Source organism: Cupressus sempervirens, chromosome 9 (genome assembly GCF_028749045.1).
Source record: "Cupressus sempervirens isolate cs-2001-9-10 chromosome 9, ASM2874904v1, whole genome shotgun sequence".
In the NCBI taxonomy this organism is placed as follows: Eukaryota; Viridiplantae; Streptophyta; class Pinopsida; order Cupressales; family Cupressaceae; genus Cupressus; species Cupressus sempervirens.
The window spans coordinates 236032419-236048201 of record NC_143126.1 but is presented as its reverse complement, the minus strand read 5'-3'; the positions used below and the strand labels follow the sequence as shown (position 1 = coordinate 236048201).

The window sequence follows — 15783 nt, the reverse complement described above, 5'->3', positions numbered from 1 at the left end:
AATACCAGAAGCCTCATGAAAGGACTGTGGATTTGAGGCAGTAGCAATGAAGATATGTAGAGCATCTTGGAATTGTAAACGAGTCTGCTTGGTGTCTGATGGATCCCCAACCCAATCACCTACAAACTGCAAGGTCTGTCTAGCCCAAAGTGGACCAAAAGATGGAGAATCATCAACCTGTGAATAATGACTAGGAGAGGAAGGAGGTGAGTCCTCTGAATCACTCTCTGCATCAAAAGTGGAGGTAGAAGACTGCTCAAGTGAATCTGACCCATCATGTATTCCAAGTGACTCCAATGTCAAAGTAGAAGGCAACCCTGTGACCATGCTCTATTAATTAAGCTGATGAAAGTAGTGGAAGTTAAGATGGCCAAACTGCTCATGCCATAATCTGCTCACATCATTAGAGTGAATGAGTGAAACAGTCAAAGGAGGATCAGGAACAAAGTGAGAAAACATATAGAGTCGTGACTGATGATCTGCTCTCCCAACTGCAACTATAGAATCATTGTGCAACTCACATATCTCCACTGAATCAGGAGTGAACTCAACCCGCTTGCCTGAACCTGTGTGAGTGATCTAGTATACCGATAGGAGATTAGTTGACAATGAGGGTACATAAGGAACATCATGGAATGTGCCAACCCCCACATCAACAGACTCTCTCCCACACACCTCAACAAGAGTGTTATCACCCATCAAAATAGAAGGCATAGTACACGGCTCCAATTCCTTAGATGAAGCCATGTGGTGTGAAGCACCCGAATCAAGAACCCAGGTGGATGGTGAGGAAGAAACTACAAAAAGGGCCTTGCCCTTTCCTTTCCCCTTGCTGTTGTCTTTTTCTTTGTTAGACCCTTCATTAGAACTTTGTTTGATAGACTCAGGAACACTGATATTATTCTTCTCAAGAATGTATGTCAAGTGATCAAGTTGTTTCTGCAAACATTTATGTTCATCATGACCAGGTCTTTTACAATAGGCACATTTGACCTTTTCTTTCTTAGGCTTATTGCCCTTGGAAGATGGTGTATCAATAGTTTCTTTTGAAGAAATCGATATCTAATCCTTCTTCTCCTCGCTATTCTTTTGTTTCTTATCCTTACTATTGTTGTTACTACTTTGACCTTGTTGTTCTTTTGTGCCTTGGTTGGCAGCAAAGGCATGTGACTTAGAGGACTTAAGAATGCCCATCTGGATTAGCTTGTCCTGTTCTTGAGTGAGATTGATAGCAAAATCATCTAAAGATGGCATGGTGAATTGAGTACCAAGTGCACCCTTAGTAGCATACAAGGTAGAGACAAACATAGAATATTCTGAACTTAGCTTAGAGAGAATACTAAGAATCAGGTGTTCATCTTTCTTTTCAATTCCACATTGTTTTAACTGCAGCCTTAGTGATTTCAATTTGGTGAAGAAATCTTGGATTGTGTTGAAATTGCCTGGACTCAAACTAATTAATTCATTTTCCAACATATGACCTCTCATTGAATCTTGTGTGCCAAATAGTGTTTCTAGCTTTGTCCATACTTCATTTGGTGTATCCAAAGACTCAATGTGAAATAGTAAGTCAGGAGAAACAGACAAACACAATGTTCCAAATGCCTCATCACATTTGTTAAACCACTTAGGCTTATCTTCATCTTTAGCTGGTTCAGTTTCAAGTCCCATAGTTATCCTATTTAATCCAGCTTTCCTTAAGTGAATTTTCATGCGTGATTTCCACTCAAAGTAATTTTATGGAGTTAGGATGGGCATATTTTTTTGATCCATGATGAAGAAATGCAAAGAAATGCTAAAAAGAAGAGAACCCAGCCACGACAATGCCCCACCCCCCCCCCCCCCCCTTCTTACTCAATCAAAGAACCCCCCTCCCCCCCAAAGAAATATGATTTGGCACTTTATTTTAGTGCATTTACAACTACCACTAGAAAGAGATACTTAGTGGTCTTGATTTCAATGCATTACAAACCCTTATGAAGAGCATATGCTAAAAGTAAAACTTGGGCACAATAATCAAGGAAAAAAATAGCACCACTGCGATCTACTCAAAAAATCATGCACTTTCAAAAAAAGAATCAACTCGATACGAGGTCGTATGTGAAAGTTATGATCCTCCGAAGTTTTCAAAACGAGAACTGTGCACAGTCATGGCTGAGAATCTGTAATTTCTGAAGAATTCATGCATCAAAATCAAAAAATAACTCCACTAGTGGATAGAGCACAAAAAAATAGCCAAGTTCATAACAAAAATCATCAAAATCGGAGTCCGTATGAGCAAAAATGAGACATTTGAAAACTGCATTCAAATCTGCGGCTGCCAACAGAGAGGGGTATTGCTATAGCTTTGCATGCTCGATTCTAAAAAATATACAACTTGAATGCAAAATCTAAAAGATATCCAGATGGTTTTTCGGGGCTGCAAACAAAACCCAGAAAGCGTTCTTCTTGCTGATGAACAGAAGATGTTGTTGTAGTGTAAATAAGACGCCTTTAACAGTAAAAAACGGCTCCAAAAATCAGAAAACGACCCCAGCAACCAAAATATGACATGCAAATGCTGGATCAGCTTCTTAATTCCATCAATGGCATGCTGGAACTTGCAAAGCTGATTGAAAACTCCAAATATGCAAGTTGGTTGTCAGATTTGACATTGAAACTCCAGAGAAAAACTGTTTTTGTCAAAACTTTTCTGATTCTCAGGATCATCCAAAGATGCAAGAGAAGAGCATACTTCATTTTTCAAAAAACTACAATAAAGTTTATTTGCCCCCCACGAATCTCTCAAATAAGGAAACTAAAATCTACTCTTGCACATAGAAAAGCTCTGATACCATGTTAGAATCTGAAAAGATTAATAACCCAGAAAACTAGTGCAAAGAGTAAATATCTAAACTATGAATGCAAATGATACAAAATCAAAATAGCATCATAGAGTTAGTCTCCAAGAGAGTAATGCAAATTCTAGAAGCAAAATAGCATTAAGAGGAAGCAAAAATAAGAGATGCAAATACAAGCCAGGTAGCATGCTTATATAGGCTAAGAAGAGGGAGGAGGTGGCAACACCAACCAATGAGGAGCAACCATCTATCAGACTAAAGATAGCAAAGTATCTTCTCAAGATAGCTAATGGATGCTCACATGTAGGAAGGTGACACCTCACAACCATTCACCTAAAAAGACATGCTTTATTAACCTAAGTGAGATTATTAAAAGTGTAGAAAAAACCTATCAAAATAGGAAAAATAAAAAACTACACTAACAAAAATTATCTTGCTCATTACTTTGGGAGATAATGATCTTGGATTGGTGAAACGATATTATTGGATTTCTTATTCAGAGGAAATAGTTCAAGGAGGGAAATTATTTGGTAGTCTCAAACCTTTAAGAACAAGGGACATTCCATAGATTGATGAAACCATTATCTATCTCCTTAAATTTGACTTAGACTTCTATTTGGTATAGGATTAGGACATTAAATGTTCTATTAAAGCATGTAAAATGGAAGAATTGTAATTTAGTAGAAATCTCTGCTCATAGCTCTTAGTTTGTTGGGAATAAAGAAAAATACCTGGTAGTGCAAACCAACTATGGTTATGTTTATAGCTTGATTTTGTGCTAATGTATTCAAATGCAAACTACAGAGATAGTTTCTCTTACACTATAATTTTTTATCACACTTTGCAAAGTAAAATAATATTTTGGTTACAACTGTTATATGACAAAATAGAGCTATCATTGTTTAAAAATGTAATCTCTTACACTAGTAGGCATGGCAATGGAAGGTCTTCCATAATCAGAAAAGACTATCACTTAGAAGTGGACTGATATCCTCAACAACCCAACCTTGTCTTGCTAGGGGACAAGAAGTCTCAAGAGGGGAGAGCTTATAATTTTTCTTTGTTAATCCAAGTATGAAATGGAGTCTTTACAAACAAGGAATAAGGAAATAAAGACTCTATCAACAATTAAGTTAGATTTAGGACTAAAATCTTTAGTCTTCAGCTGATTTATTATGAATTAATTCCTAGTTAGTATTGTTAATTTTGTGTTCAGTTATTTTGCAAATAACATTGTTAGTTAACTAATTAAGAAATTTGTGTTCCTATCTGTTTTCATGCAACACTTCTTACATCTTTTGGCTTGTCTCATGAATCCATGGGCAGTTATCCAAACATAATCCACATACAACAAGGTTCACCTGCTCAACTCATACTCCTCTCACAAACCCTGCTTAATCTTTTGGCTAGCACCTTAGTAATATTTTTCATGCAATATCCAAAAGTTTAAGTTATCTTTAGCCTCCTTGTTGCTTCTAGTAGATCTGATGGGAATGAACATAGGAACATAAAAGCACTGAAATAGTATGATATTAACTATTCAATTACTTAAACTTTTGACAGACAGAAAATATCAATACCAATTATGTGCTAAAGAGGTTCGCAACATTCTAAAGTCAGACATAAGAATGCATTTGTATCTTATTTGCAGCCCACCAGAGTACATAATCAAATCAGCAATAGCTGAATTTTTGTTGCATGTTGTAATACCTTTCTAAATTTTCATATGGATGCCTTCTTATGTTCTTTAGCTCTTGCTACAACACATGTTACTACCTTTACAAAATCTAGATTCTGTATATCTATACTGACCTTGATGCATAGCTCAAGTAAAATAGCAGGAGCCAAAAAAATTGGGCTTGACTGCTTGCAGTAATTGACACCTCTTGGAAAAAGTAAGGGCAAGTCAACAACAAATTTTATCAGCCTAATATTACTGTTGAAAGATTTCATGCTTCCACAATCCATATTGTTACCTTTACATCTTTCTGCTAAATTAGATACAAGAGTTCTGGAGAATACATGACTCCCACCATAAAATAAGGAACAAAATTTTTTTCCAACACACAATTCTTACAAATAGGACCAAACGCCATTGAATTGGTTGGAACTCAAAAAGAGCAAACAGATGGATGGCAGGAAGCAGAGAGGAAAGTGTCGGGGTACCATAAATTTCAATTCAACTCTTCTTACCTACGCCGAAAATGATGCTGCCTCTCATCCTACATTAATTAATTCACTCATTTCAGCAACTTGAGTTGCCAAATCAGAAATTTTAGACTGATGGATGAGCCATAATAGCTAACCATCCCTCAATTACGGTATGACCATGAGAAAGTTTATACGCTTTTTGGAGAATTAATCCATACCCAACTAGTTTGTTTTTACAAGGACTTTTGTGTTTCTCTATTTTGAATTTGTTTCATACCCACTTAGGATTCTTTGCAGTTCATTGTGTGATTTTGTCTATACTAGTTACATCTCTCTTTGGTTTTCTATTCATTTGCTCGATTTCTTTTTAAATTCAGTCACACCGAGTTAGGATTCTGGATGATTCAATGTTAGAAGCATTCATATTTAGGTTGAATTGGGAATACCAATGCCAATTATAGCTCACTTTGGCTAATTTCATTGCCCCAATTTTGGATTTTGGATTTATTGACACCTAGTTTAGGTTTTTTCTTTGAAACATTTTTGTTTTTGAATTACCCAAATTTTAGGTCAAAGAGCTATAGATTCACCAAATGTCGAAGAAACCAGCACTGATGCAGAGGAGAATGACATGGAGACTCCCATGTTAGTAAAAAGAGAGACAAACGCACCATGCATTTCCCAGGTGCCGTCAAGATAAGTGCTTATAGATTTGATGGCGAAGGAAATTATTTCAGTAAGGAGTGGGATCTAACAGAAGGGCAGGGAAAGGAGTTCCATTGGTACCATGTGGAGTTTCGAGGTCTAATCAGAAATTGGCCCTCGCTGCTCAATACCTAATTGATGTGCTTTGCCCTCCTCTAAAACTTTATGACATTCTGGCCCTTGTATGCAATGGGCCATTCATTTGGAATATTGATGGGTCTCTTGTTTTCAGGATCAATTCTGCAGGCCCCACGAATAGAAAATTTACACATAGGCTTGCAGCCTGGATCACTAAGAATACTATCATTACTGTATCTCTGGGGATGGTGCCAAGGCTCAGTTTTTCTATGACAATGCAACAACCTCTTCTTTCTGATAGGTGCAGAGGAGGGATCCAAAATAGGGGGTCAACAACAACAACCAAATGTGACCGTCATCAGAGAGCATGTGTTAGAATTTTTACTTACCATAAAGAGCCCACACGAAAATGCTTGACGAGTCCAAACCCTAGGAGGATCCATGGCATTCAGAGTTAAAAGGTAACAGACCATGTCACAATAGGGCAAAACAATGTAAAAAATACAATGTTAATGAAAACACTGAATGGTCAGGATAGCCCACCGCAGGGCATAAAAATTAAAAAAAACCAATTTAAGAGTTTAAGCAGCCATGACAACTAGCTGTGTCTTACCTCAACAAACTGTGTTTGAGCCAAAAAATTGCATTTGAGATCATCTAGGCTCTGAGAAGTCGACGATTTCCAGCCCACGTGTTCTTTTTCTGTTAGATTGAAAACCCAAAATATGGAAGAGCAGATTAATTACAAACCAGAAAACTGTAATGCAAATAGAGAGGAAACCGAGCCCAATATATTAAACAAACAAGAGATCTTTAGGGTATTTAAATACATGTTTATTGTGTAGATCGTTCCCATTGAAGACGCCGATGACTAGGGCATGATAGATGAGAATACAAAACATGACATAAATCACGCATAACTCGCCTTGAGTTGCAGCCATATCCATCATCAGTCCTTTAGCCTCTGTGCGAAGAGCTGCTGATCCCCTGTTCGGAATGCCGATGAAGCCCTTTTGACAACGACGAAACTGAGTCGAGTGCCCGGAGTTTTGGAAAGATAACGATCAGTCATATTAGGAAAACTCTCACTCATAATGCAACAGAGAAGCTTCAAGATGTTCTTCTGCCGGATGTACCCCAAGGTATTCACCTCCACTTCCCCCATTTTACTTTCCTTTTCGTCACTTCTTCTCTTCGAACTTCCAACTGATCTCCTCATGTTACGGACCTTCTTAACGGCCACTGCTTCTCCGTTCTGCATATGGACCTTGTAAACTTTTCCAGCACTTCCGGATCCAATCACGTTAGTCTCCTTCAAATTCGGAAAGATGTATCTCTCGTTCACTGATCTCGAGTGGAATGGAGTAACTTTCCACAATGGCGTGCTTTTTGGCTTCTTGTAATACAAGGAACGATATACACAAACGGAACACACGGCAATGAGGACTACAACTAAACAGATCGATAGAAGAGTAGCCAAACTGCGAGGCGGGAGATTGCGCTGATCAGAGGAACACGAAGGAAGCATCAAATTCCGACCTCCGCATAGCCCCGGGTTGCCCACAAAGCTGTCCTTGTAAGCCAGATTGTCTAAGCCATCGAGAATGCGTCCAGACAAGTGATTGTTGGAAACATTGAAAACTTAAATATTCGATAGTCCCAATTCGGGAGGAACCCCTCCAGAAAGAAAATTGTTTGACAAATCAAGACTAGTCATGTCACTCAGAAACAATGCAGGGATTTCCTCAGTAAGTCTATTGTGACCCAAATTGAGCTCACTGAGATTCTTAAGATACATTATTTCCTTTGGAATCTCATCTGACAGAAAGTTATGGTCAAGCGTAAGAATATTTACCAAATCCAAGCTCCCGAGCTCGCGGGGAATGGCGGCTGACAAGCAATTGTTGCCAGCCTCAAATACCAGAAGACTTTTGAGCTGTCTGACTTGCGCAGGAATTCTTCCCTCGAACAGATTGTTGCTTATCTTCAATCGACTCAGCTCCTTCGCTTGGCCAATTGCAGATGAAATCTTGCCTCGGAACTTATTGTTGTTTAACAACAATCCCTGGAGATTAACAGCACCCCATAGCCCCGGAGGAATCTCACCGCTCAGCTGGTTGTTGTCAATGTAGAGAAAGCGCAGAGACTTACAGTCCTTAAAAGTAGAAGGCAGAGAACCGTTGAAATTGTTTGAACTGATTTCGGATCCATACAGCACTCCTCCCATGCACAGATTTGTTGCCAGAGGGCCTTCCAGTCCGCTTCTGGACAGATCAGCTACAATTAGATTTGAGTACGTACCCAAATTCTGTGATAACCAGCCATTGAATTTGTTGTCGTAGTGCATCAAGTTATTCAAGTAATGTAGCTCTCCGAGCTGAGCAGGTATCGTCCCAGTAAGCCGATTGGAGCACAGTTGAAGAAGAATCAGATTTGTGAGATTGGTAATTGCTTGAGGAATTGTGCCGTTAAGCTGATTGTCACAAAAATTCAAACTGGATAAGCTCCTCAGTTGGTCAATGTTACCCGGAATCTCGCCTCGGAGATGATTGGACGAGAAATCCAACTCCTCCAGCTGGGTTAGATTGTCCAGGAATGTTGGGATGCTGCCCGAGAGATTATTGTACGAAATGTCCAACGACCTCAGCTGCGTTAGATTGCCCAAGAATGTTGGGATGCCGCCCGAGAGATTATTGTGCGAAATGTCCAACGACTTCAGCTGCGTTAAATTGCCCAAGAATGGTGGAATTCCGCCTACAAGGCTGCAGTTTTCTAGCCCTAACTCTTGCAGCTGCTTTAACTTGCCAAGCTCCCTCGGTATAACATCAGGTCTCAGAGGATTACTCCCAATCGTGAAGTTCGTTACGGACTCCAAGTTCCCAACAAACGAAGGGAATGTTCCCCTCAAACTATTGCCGTTCAAGAAGAGAGCTTCTAGCTTCGTTAAATTGCCCAAGAATGGTGGAATTAGGCCTACAAGGTTGCAGTTTTCTAGCCCTAACTCTTGTAGCTGCTTTAACTTGCCAAGCTCCCTCGGTATAACGCCAGGTCTCGGAGGATTACTCCCAATTGTGAAGTTCGTTAGGGACTCCAAGTTCCCAACAAATGAAGGGAATGTTCCCCTCAAACTATTGTCATGCAATAATAGAGCTTCTAGCTTCGGCAATATTCCGAAAGATATAGGAATGGTCTCACTGAAAGCGTTATTTGCTAGGTTCAAGACTCTCAACTCACTCAATTGGGATATATGAGTGGGCGGCATTCCAGCGAACTTGTTAATCGACAAATCGAGCTTGCGCAGATGATAGCAGTGCAAGAGGCCAAGTGGGAAGGGGCTGTGAAAAATCTAACTATTGCAGTCACTGATTATTAATCTCCTATCATAAACGATTCTTAAACTGCTGAAAATAAATTCCCAGCTAATATCAAAAAATAACACAACTGCAACTTCACTTATAAAATACGGAAAGAAATGCGCAACACAATGAACACAATATTTTCGAAAAAATTGTCCCTGGAAAAATCGCTAAGGGAAAACCAATTCTATAGATGAGAAATTATATTAAACTTCAGCAAATCAAGAGATACACAATTCCTTGTCTCTCACTGGCAGAACTCTGACAACCTCCTAATTTCTCCCGATGATATTCCCCACTGCTATTCTCACGCTAACACTGCGCCCTTGCTAACACTGCAAGACTATTTGCTAACACTGCAAACGTTTCTTAAAAACTTCTCCCTTATTCTCCAAATGCCCTCTAGACCCCCTTTTATACTACTCTCGTTGGTAAAGCAACGACCAAGATTAAATCAAACCAACGGCTGAGATTAAGACAACTCGACAGCCAATAATAGAATTGTTTACAAGGTGTGCAAAAGGGAATCACTAAAATTAGTAAATAATTATCCTTGCAACAACCATTTACTAATTCTTGGCAAGTGGGCAAACAGTTGTCCAAACTACCGATAAATAGTGCTGCTATACATAGATAAGGACGAACAACTGTCCAAGCTACCCATAAATACAACTACTATTTCCAGGTCAAAAATAACAGTTGTCCAACTAACAACAATTAACACTCCCTCTTAGTGAGGAAGTTGTTCTGCATGACACCCATCTTATCTCTGAAAAAGATAAATTTGGCCTTTCCCAAAGCCTTCATCAGAATGTCTGCTACCTGCTCCTCTGTAGGTATGTACTGTAGCTAAACAACTTTCCTTTGTACACAATCTCTGATGAAGTGATATTTGATATCTATATGTTTAGACCTATCATGAAACACTGGATTCTCAGACAACTTGATGCAACTCTAATTGTCACAATGTATCACAGTAGTCTCAACCTTCTGACCAAACAAGGCTACTAACAACTTCCAAAGCCATATAGCTTCACATGTCGCCATGCTAGCTGCTATGTATTTTGCTTCTGCTGAACTTAGAGCCATAGACTTCTGCTTCCTGCTGAACCAAGATACAACTCTTGATCCCAAGCTGAAACAACACCTTGAAGTGCTCCTTTTGTCTATTGTACTTCCTGCCCAATCTACGTTAGTATAGCCTATCAACCTGATACCTTCACCTCGAACATATCTAATCCCATACTCGACTGTACCATGCAAGTAACGTAGCACATGCTTAGCCGCTATCCAATGCATTCTCTTTGGTTCAACCATGAACTGACTAAGAGAGTTAACTGCAAATGCTATATCTGGTCTAATGTTGACCAAATACATAAGTGAACCAATCAACTGTCTATATAAAGTGGGATCTACATCTTTCTCCTTAGATGTATCTACGTTCCTCCAATTCGTGATCATGGGTGTAGACATGGCTTTGCAATCCTCCATCCCAAATTTTTTCAAGATTTCAATGCAATATTTCCCTTGACCACAAAAAATCTCCGCATCTGTCTGCCACACTTCCATGCCTAGAAAGTAGTGCATAAGTCCTAAATCCTTCATCTCGAACTCTTCTGCAAGGTTCCTCTTACAATCCACTATGAGCCCTAGTGAACCTGTAAGAAATAGATCATCCACATAAAGAACAAGAATGAGAATCTCACCCCCAAACATCACGTAGTAGAGCTTAGCATCTGCTTCACTCTTCACAAAGCCCATTTTCAGCAAGTATGTATCAATGCGCTCATACCACGCTCTAGGAGCCTGCTTGAGTCCGTACAATGCTTTCTTCAATATGCACACATGGGTCTCTTTGCAGTGTGCTACAAAGCCTTCTGGTTGTTCTATGTATACTTCCTCCTTCAACTCACCATTGAGGAATGTTGTCTTGACATTCATTTGATGGATTTGCCATCCCATCTGTGCTGCAAGTGAGATTACAGCTCGTATAGAAGTATACCTGGCAACTGGAGCAAATGTCTCCTGATAGTCTATTCCCTTCTTCTGAGAGAACCCCTTTGCCACGAACCTAGCCTTGTATTTCTCAATGCTACCATCTGCACCGTGCTTTATCTTATAGATCCAATGAGATCCAACTATAGCCCTATCTATTGGTCTAGGTACTACCTCCCACACATCATTCTGCATTATTGAAAAATATTCATCAACCATAGCATCTTGCCATACCTAATGTTCTACAACTTCTTGATAGCTAGAAGGCTCACTATCTACCAACTGACTAACTAATGCCACATAGTCATTGAACTTGGCTGGTTGCCTTCGCTGTCTAGTACTCTTCCTAGGAGCTCCCACAAACTCCTGAGTATCCCTTTGTGTATCTGGAACCACATGGTTCCTGCTGCCAACTATAGAGGATGAAATGTCAACCTCAAAGTCTTCTAGATGCATTTCCTATTGCACCTATTGCTCCATACTCTATGAATCTTCACTAACTGAGTCTACACTCATACTTGTAACTGTACTTGAGCTTTGCTGCCCTAGACTTGGTCTTGGAGCTTCTGTTGGCTGCTTACTCTGATCATCTGCTAGCAAATCTCTGGATCTCCAGAATGCCTTGTGCTCCATGAACTTGACATCCCATCTGACAATAATTATTTTAGTCCCCGAAATGAAAATCCTATATGCCTTTGAGGTCTCACTGTACCCAACAAAGTACCCCCTCTCTGCAGTCTGATCTAACTTTGTACGTGTATCTCTAGGACTATGACAATATGCCAAACTCTCGAATATCTTGAAGTCACTAACATCTAGCTTCTTCCCTGTGAAAGCCTCCTCTGGTGTCATCTTCCCTAGCACCTTGCGTGGAACTCTATTTTGAATGTAGACTGTTGTATTACACACCTCTGCCCATAAGTAACGGGGCATGTCCTGGTGATGTAGCATAGCTCTTGCTACCTCCGATATAGAACGGTTCTTCCTCTCAACAACTCCATTCTGTTGTGGATTGTAAGGAACAGTCCATTGTCCCTTGATTCCTTCTCTGGTGCAGAACTCCTGGAAGACATTTCCTTTGTACTCGCCTCCATTGTCTGACCGAAGAACCTTTATCTTCTTTCCTGTCGAGTTCTGCACAAGAACCTTGAACTCTTGGAATTGACTGAAAACCTCATCCTTAGTCTTCAAGAAGTATATCGAGGTCTTTCTAGAGAAATCATCAATAAAAGTAACATAGTACTCATATCCTCTGAGAGATTTCGTCAACATTGGTCCAAAAACATCTGAATGTACTAGATCAAGAACACCCTTAGATCTGGTGTCACTCCTTGGAAAAGATGCTTTCGCAAACTTCCCCAATGCACATCCCTTACATACATCATCATGCTCTGTGCTCACCTCTGGAACACTTGTCACGGTCTCACGAAGCAATCTAAGTGCTCCATGATGAATATGGCCCATCCTCCTATGCCATAGCTCTCCAAGATCTTTAGGATTACTGTTAATCATATGTGCCTTAGGAGTATCAAACTACAATCTATAAAGGTGACCACTTCGTGATTTCAAATCCTTGTTCTTAATTAATACATGTGTCCCTCTAAAGAGTACATTATACCCCCTATCCTGAAGAACAGATACATAAATCAAATTCATACCTAAGCCTGGCACATATAACACATCATGAAGTGGAATTATCTTTCCATTCTCCCTCTGAAACTGAACAGTCCCTTTCCCAACAGGGTTGAGTTTGGACAAGTTTCTCACAGAAATCTGGATGTTGGTGTCCTCCTCCTTGTAACTAGAGAAGTACTCTCTAACTCCTGTCATATGAAATGATGCCCCACTATCTATATACCAAACACACTGTGAGGGTTAGCTAACCATACAAGCTATGAGTGCAAACTCATCTTCCATTCTACTAGAGAGTTCTTCTGCACTTGTTGAAGTTGGCACCTACTTCTTACCCTTCTTCCTCTCTGGGCAATCACTAACATAGTGGCCAAACTCGTGACATCCAAAACACTTGACCTTAGAAAGGTCCTTCTTCTTCTTTTCACTTTGTGAATTTGATTCTTCGCTAGATCCCTTCTTTGCTTTCCCTTTACCCGCTAGGGCAACATTCTCTTATTCCACCTCATTTTTCTAACTCTTGTTGGCTCCATTGACAAGACTTAGTCTAAACTCCTCCTGAGTGAAATCAGTCCATAGTCGATCCCAGCTCGGTAAAGTATCTCGTCCACTAACAACTTGAACAAAGACACTCTATTTTTTAGTAAACCCATTTAGGGCTATTCTCACTAGCTCATCATCACTAGGGCTATCTCCAATAGCTGCTAACTCATCCTTGACAAGTCTGAGCCTGGTGAGGTAACTTGTGACGTCTTTTGCCTGATTCATTTGGGTATTCTTTAGCTTCTCTCTGAGAATCAACTTGTTGTTGATGGTAGCATTCTGGTATAGATTTAGAATGGCATCCCACATCTTCTTTACTGTATCTAGCTCCGAGATATGTGGAACAATATGATCCTTGACACCATCAAGGATAATCCTCCTTGCTTTGGCATTGTCCTTCCTATATGCTGCAAGCTGTGTTGCATCCGTTGGTACAGGTACACCACTGGTAGCATAATCCTTGATACCATTCTCTTCCAACAATAAAGAAATTCTGACCTTCCAGACACCAAAATTTGAGGCACCATCCAATCTATCCTGGTCTCTCAAACCAGCTGAAGCCATCTCAAGGGTTTAAAGCAATAATAAATCTAAAGAGATGAAAATTTCTTTTCTAGGGAAAAACTCTTCTACCCTTAACAATGCTCTGATACCATGTGAAAAATCTAACTATTGTAGTCACTAATTATTAATCTCCTATCATAAAAAATTATTAAACTGCTGAAAATAAATTCCCAGCTAATATCGAAAAATAACACAACTGCAACTTCACTTATAAAATATGGAAGGAAATGCACAACACAATGAACACAATATTTTCGGACAAATTGTCCCTGAAAAAACCGCTAAGGGAAAACCAGTTCTACAGATGAGAAATTATATTAAACTTCAGCAAATCAAGAGATACAAAATTCCTTGCCTCTCACTAGCAGAACTCTGACAACCTCCTAATTTCTCCCGCTGATATTCCCCACTGCTATCCTCACACTAACACTGCGCCCTTGCTAACACTGCAAACATTTCTCAAAAACTTCTCCCTTATTCTCCAAATGCCCCATAGACCCTCTCTTATACTACTCTCATTGGTAAACCAATGATCGAGATTAAATCAAACCAATGGTTGAGATTAAGACAACTCGACAGCCAATAACAGAATTGGTTGCAAGGTGTCCAAAAGGGAATCACTAAAATTAGTAAATAACTATCCTTGCAACAACCATTTACTAATTCTTGGCAAGTGGACAAACAACTATCCAAACTACCCATAAATAGTGCTGCTATACATAGATAAGGACAAACAACTGTCCAAGCTACCCATAAATACAACTGCTATTTTCAGATCAGAAATAATAGCTGTCCAACTAACAATAATTAACAGGGGCTGGTGAAAGCATTGTGATGGAGAGTCAAGCCAGTGAGATTGGGTAGGGCACAAATAGCAGAAGTCAAGTTGCCAGAAATGGAGTGACCAGTGAGATCAACAGCCGTAACAGTGTTGAATTTATCACAAGATATTCTGTTCCAAGCGTATGGATTTTGGTGAGAGTCATCCCAGTTGCTCAAAGAATTATTGGGGTCCCTCCAATCTTCTTTTTTGATTTTCAGCAAGATTTGGCCGTCTAGCGAGAGGGAAGCACAATGGGGAATCATAAGTAGGCAGCTGAGAATAAGTTGAAGGAAGGCGAGAACTGGGCGGAGCATGATTACTGACTCTCTTATATTTCACAACATCAAATTAAAATAAGAAAAGAGTTCGTTGTGTAGAAATCCTGGTGTACCACTTTTGCATTTAAAGTATTGCAGATATGTTAGTTTTCTTTCTCACGTCAACGATAATGCAATTTCGTGGTGCTCACTTGCAGACATGGATTTGGCTTTTGATGTTACATGGATTTGATATATCTGAAAGATGTTACTTTTCTTTCTCACGTCAGCGGTAATGCAATTTCGTGGTGCTCACTTGCAGACATGAATTTGGCTTTTGATGTTAGATAGATTTGACATATCTGAAAGATGCGAAGATGTGAATGACCTACGATGCACTCTACAGGGTTTACTCGTGACATAAAGTAGTCCTGACTAGTGACCTAAAGTAGTCTACGGTCTTTACTCCACTTGGAGGAAAATTTGTGTATGTCAAATGGGAATATCACTTCAGAATCTAGGAGAAAAGATCAGGAGCTTTTAAGATAACAATCATCTATTTTTAAGGCTTACTTATGCTTGCAATAATATGTGACTTTTCTTTTTCCAATGCATTCACTACTCTTATACACGAATGTAATTTATGTTTTCTTCTAATTAATCAAATATGGTAGGAAAAATTATTGTGTGTATCAATTTAGAATCATATTTCATTGTAGGCGATAAGGAAAGAAGCTTTTAGGACAACATTCATCTGATTTTGGATTTACATATGGTAGTAATTACGGTGAAGGCGTCCCTATACTGGAGTTGTGCAATTGCAAAATCCAATCTATGAT

General features: G+C 39.5%; 1 pseudogene; it reads right to left on the bottom strand.

Moving 5' to 3' along the window:
- Positions 1 to 6723: 6723 nt before the first annotated feature.
- On the bottom strand, positions 6724 to 15001 carry LOC149538365 (uncharacterized; annotated as a pseudogene).
- Between the last annotated feature and the right edge of the window lie 782 nt (positions 15002 to 15783).